Here is a 6,000-nt window from a genome sequence, read left to right on the forward strand (position 1 = left end):
AGACGCATCCTTTGCATTTCTTGCATTTCTAGCTTGAGAAGACAAATTAAAAACCTCAAGCTAGAGATTTCTGTTGTTCTAAGGGAAAAAACATGCTGCTTTCTACTAAACTGAAATCCCATCCAGATCAGATTTTAATGGCACCATTCAATATATATAAAAAAGCATCAAGTGCAATTCAACATTACTGTGCAAAGACTAGTAAATATAAATTATTTCCCCTCCTCCAAAGTAGCCCAGTAATGTGCTACAGGACCCAGATTTCTGCCACCATGTCAGAAAACCTGAATCTGCTGCCATGAGCCTGCTGGTTTAAAATAATTCAGCGCAAACAGCGGGATATAAACAGAAGCATTTTACAAGAAGTGATATAAATATGACTTACATCATCATTGTGACACTAAATGAACATAAATAACAGGGTTTAAACTCACAGGTAGAAAGTAGCCTCTTTGGAAAGTTACATCTACAATGAGCATGTGTCTCTCTACCTGACACAATCAATAGCCCAGTGTTTTCTTTAAAAGAAAAACGGACCATAAAGTAGGTACATGAGCTTTAGAGTTCCCAGATGTTATGCTCTGGTAGATGCTTTTAATAGACACAACTTTACCACCATGAAAGCTCTATCTGTTAGGCCAGGTTCAGATTAAAGACAGAGCTGTAAGCAAAGCAGGTATGCATTCACTAGCAGCATCTAGACCAGCACTTTGGAAGAGGAACAGATTCCAAGCTAAAAATGTGCTTCCTTTTGGGAAGGCTACACTGTGGGTTTGTTTCTTTTAAATAAAAAGTCACAGGTTTTGGGATGGATCCTGCATTAACAATATCAATGAGCAGAAAATGGAGCATTGAACCCAACCCCTTCCCATGGGCATCCCCTCGATTATGGTCTCCCCTTTGCTGTCATATTCCCCTCTTGCCTTACCTCTGTCCTGCATTCTCCACAGACAAAACACAAGGCACCTCCTCCAGCCCGGCATCCCAGACCTAGAGACAAAGAAATACAAGTCTGTAGTGTTACAGAGGAGTTTGCAGATGTGCAGCTGGAATACAAAACCCAGCTTTTTTATAGGGCTACACCTTGACAAAGAGGCAAGTCCATCCGTGCTTGCAAAGACAGGAAAACTCTGCTTCATGCAAAAGCTTGATTGTGAACCATCCAGGCTGCATTTTGCTGCAGGCATAGAGCAACTTCACATGTCCACAGCAGAATAAGCAGATGGTGAAAGAAGGGTGGACAGATGAATGGGTAAATCTCAAGGAGTTGAACAATTCCTTAAAGGGCATGTTTGTCTTTTATGCCAACCATACAGAAACCACAGACAACACAGTTCAATAGATTAGAGTTCCTGTTCAGGGGATGAAAATATCCACAGCCACCTACCAATGAAATTGATAAGCCAATTTCCCTTGGAAATTTCTTTTTTACATCTCCAATTTAGAAAATATATCTATTGGTATCTCTTAGTACAGAAAAATAGTGAAAAACCTATTCATCCTTTGAATGTGGTTTTTTTTTCATATGTCCATCAGACTTAAGAACATGCACACATTCCCCAAAAGAGGAAGGGTCACTACACCCATTTGCAGCAAAGCTTGCTAAAATGCATACTAAAAAAATCATGGCTATCAATAACAGTTTTCTAAGCTAATTCTGGTTGCAGTAACTATGTCACTCCCACAGATTCTGTAACAAGATGACATTAAGCCTATTTCTGATCGAAGCTGTTGGATGCTCTTAGGAAATCCCTACTTTCAAGCTGTATTTGAGAGGAATTACAATTTCTATGCAAGTAGCACATAACAGCGTTACCTCTCTCATAACACATATGAAGAGAGAAGAGAGGACAATACTGTTGACACAAGACATGATTTAAAGTGCATTATAAAACTGCACATAAAATACAGGTTCCCATAGAACAGGACAAGGCTCCTTTAGATCTCAGTTCAATTTAGCATTAAGTCATAATCTGATTTTTTTGTTTTACTTTTTTTTTTGGACTAATTTTTAGTTTGCAAGCAAAACTAAGATAGCACAAAAGAAATCTGGCATTGCAGCTTGTGACCCAAGAAGCAAAAAACCAGAGCCACAGACATGCCAGTTAAACTCTTACTATGTACCTCTTCTGGTTTTGACTTTGTGCCTAGCACCATGCAAAAGAGCTCAAACATTTATCAAAGAATTACTTTTGGGATTTTTTCTCCTAGTCCGCAAAACTGCCAATTACCTACCCAAATGATTCTAACTTTCAGTCTTCCTAAAAAAAAATCTATAGTGTCCATCTAGACTTTCTACCAAAGGGCTTTTGATTTCTTTATTTGCTTGTTTGTTTTGCTGCAGCAATTGCACATTTCTGAAAATACGAAATACAAAAATACAAAAGTCTAGACTATGCTTCAGGTGCCCTTAGGAAAATATAGAAAAGTAAGTAAAAAAAGACATGCTGAACCTTGATTTTGGGGACAGATGTAATCTTCTCTAGGAAGGAAAGAAACACTTCTGGATCTCTGATGCTGCAAACAGTTTTGCTTGTGCCACAGTCATTTTTGCCCTCACACACACTAAGACACACAAATTCCACAAACTAATACTCCAGCTAACCAAGATTATGAAAACTGTGGAAAGCAAAAAAGAATCTTGCTCTGTCTTAAAAAATATTTTTGTTGACATAACACAAATTCTTTCATATGATAACTTCTGACATGAAGAGCCAGAAAAAAAATTTCAAAGAAAACCAGAAGGAATTTCTGCATCCCTCAGAGAAACATGGATGAGTTGTCTTATGTTGAGTGGCTCTGAAAGTATGTGAGGACACAGTGCCCCAGCACTAGGGCTTATCTCACAAAATGTCCAGCTGTTATTTGCTCACAGTTTTATTCCATCTTAAAGCCAAGATGTAGAAAATAAGATAGAATATCAAGGCCTTAGGGTAGGATGAAACCTCAGTGTCTGAGAATCAGTCTCAGAAGAACAAAACCTCCAAACATCAATATAATTTGGTCTGGGGCTCCTGCAAGTTTTGGTAGGGGGGTGTCAGAGAAATCCGCACCAAAGCTTTGCATCTGATTCATTTCAAGTTTGTGCAGTGTCTCTCACCAATTTTACAGGACAGTGAAACCCCACTGCTTCATAAAAAATCCCCTTAGAGCAATCCACTGTGATCCCAAATCTTCCTCAAAAATAATAAACAAGCTTTATGTGTTGGTGCAGCTTTGTGGAAACAAACACAATTAGGCCTCATGCTAAAATGAGCAGCATACTAATTGGAAGTGCTGAATCAATTATTCCCCAGGAACTCAGTGCTATTGGCAGTCTGAGATCAGACGTGGCATTTTATACAGCTTTCACAAATTCCTGATAAGAAATAAGCACAGCACAGCCACACCAAGCTTCTACTGTACACAAAAACAGAATCCTCCCCTTCCCACCTCATTTCTTTACATTAACTTGATTTTACTTCACGATTTGAAGTGTTCTTATTCCTCCCTCACTGGCATTTTATGAATTCCCATGGGCTGGATTAAAATAAATGCACAGAATAGCCCTTCACAGGTTAGCGTCGACATGGAGCCTTTCTGAGGGAACCATATGTGTGAAAGCTTGTCAGTTCTTCGGCTGTAAATCCAAGACCACTGAACCGACACACGGGGCTCCCAGAGCCATCTGTCCGGGTGTGCTCACAGTGCCGAATCCCAAACCCAGGGGAGCCCAGCAGCAGAGCAATCCCACGGCTCCAGCAGGAGCAGTGCTCCCCCCTGTCCTGGTCCATGCTTTTCCCTGCCTGCTGATGCTACATGAGAGGGAGCGTGAGCTGAAGGTTATCTCACCCCACATGTCCCTCGGTTCTATACAGCATCCGTGACTCTGGCTCATCCCCAATCCAGGCATGCCTAGCCAGACCTCTGCTATCCACAGAACAATCCACTGCTTCTTGCAAGCACAGAAGTGCCAGCTCTGCAATCCTCACAGCAGCACGAGCCAGCTTGGAATTTCTAGGATTAATTCCTTTTTCCACATCCTGTCGTATAACTCAGTAGCACAAATTTTCCTTACAAACTTGGTCATGAATCTCACCCTCAACCAGAAAGGAGCATTTTAAGAACCAACCCTGGCCTGGGTTTGGGCTGTTTTTCCTTCTCAGTGTTGTCACTAGGTGAGGTTTGAACAGGAAACAATAAATGATTTGTTGAAGTGTGATTTAATTAGAACAGCACAGATGTTTTCATTCATTTGTCCTATTTTTCAGTAATGTGCATTTCTCTTCTTCCATTGCAGATTAAAATACTTTATGGCTCTAATATGACCTGCATTTCTCTGTATTTGATGTCTCTCACCAATTCCCCTTTTAAACAGCCAAAAACAAGACAGCTTCACTAGGGCCAGAAATTGCTCTTTCTCAGTTGCACACTTCACACTCCCTGGAATACAGGTGCAGCTCTCTCAGCAACTGAGCATCCCTGTCAGCTTTGCAGTTCTGTGTCCATAAACCATTAAACACGGGCCTGACCCAGCTTGCCACAAAAGCAATACATTTCAAAACTCAGAAGAACTGTATCTGGCGCTTCTATCAGCTGTCACACTGCCAAGCAACATCATCAGAGCACCTTGTATTTTTTCCACTTTAATAAAGACAAGTGAAAGGCAGCTTCTTCTTGCAACCACAGGTAACTGTGATCTACAGTATTTCAATTAAAACCTATCAGACAGTCCTTTTTCTTCATAGGGATGAAAAAGGATATAAAGAGCTACTCAGTATATTCAAACTCTGAATCTTACTCCCCAAGAGCACCTGTGCTCCTCTCTTGAGATTACAGAGCTGGATCCATCACATGTAGGCAGGTTTGTACTTGGCTGTTATGTTCAGGTCTCACATCTGTGGCACTCACTTATCAACTAAGGCAGGAGAGAGAGTTTTAGTTTTGGTTGGTTGGTTTGGGTTGGGGTTTTTTTTCCTGGTTGTGATTGGGGTTTTTTTGGTGTGGTTTGTTTTTTGGTTGATTTTTGTTTGGTGTTTTTGTTGGGTTTTTTTTCTGTTGATGATACCAAACCCCTCAAGTTTTGAGGCTCTCAAGGTTTTGATAGGGGGTTGAGTAGAACTTTGCAATTTTTTTTTTAGGTGTTAATCAGTAGCTATAGCTGGACAGTTATGATTAAGCAACTGCATTGTGAGCATCATATGTTTGGCTAATCTGTTGTTTTAAGGAAAAGAGAAGACATTCCCCAAATTAATGGGCTGTCTGGATGAGAGGCACCAGGAGTGAAGTCGGAACTGAGCAGTACCTGGGGAAAGATATTCCTGGCAGGAGGAGATCGTGACAACTCATTGACCAGACTCAAACGGAGGGAAGAACTGTGCCTGCAGACTAATTAGCAGGAGAAGCATGAGACAGAACTAGCAAATAGGGGGTTGAGTAAATTGTAACCAAAGAATGCTGATGCCTTTGTTTATTAAGATGTATAAATAGTGTGAAGTTTTGATGATCAGTGAGTTAACCTTCCGTGGGTGACTACCCAGCTCCCACTTTGCACAAATGAGAATAAAAAATAAGAATACCTGGCCTCAGTGTGTGACTTGGCACTGGCATCAGGTAATGAGGCCGTATTCGGGTTTACATTGATGCCAAGTTTGAACCATGGACTTCTTCATTGAGCCCCACCCCAGCTCTGGGCCAGCTGCAATGCTGTCAGTTTCTGGCCACAGCGCAGAGCACCCCGGCTCTGTCACCGCAGCAGCAGCTCCAGCCCCGCGGCCGCACGAGGATACTTCCAGTAGGACCCCTGAAGGATTTGACTCGCACCTGCCATAAACGCTCGTTTTCACCCTCAGTTTGAGCACAAGGATTACCCAAGCCCAGGAAAGCCCCAGCCGGGAGAGCTCCGCCTCCACCGAATCACACCAGGCCGAGCCCCCCCATGACCTCCCCTGACCTCCCCAACATGGCGGCACGGAGAGCCCGCCCGCCCTTACCAGCACTGTCGCGATAGCTCCGCGCTTC

Source organism: Corvus cornix, chromosome 12 (assembly GCF_000738735.6).
Source record: "Corvus cornix cornix isolate S_Up_H32 chromosome 12, ASM73873v5, whole genome shotgun sequence".
Taxonomy (NCBI): domain Eukaryota; kingdom Metazoa; phylum Chordata; class Aves; order Passeriformes; family Corvidae; genus Corvus; species Corvus cornix.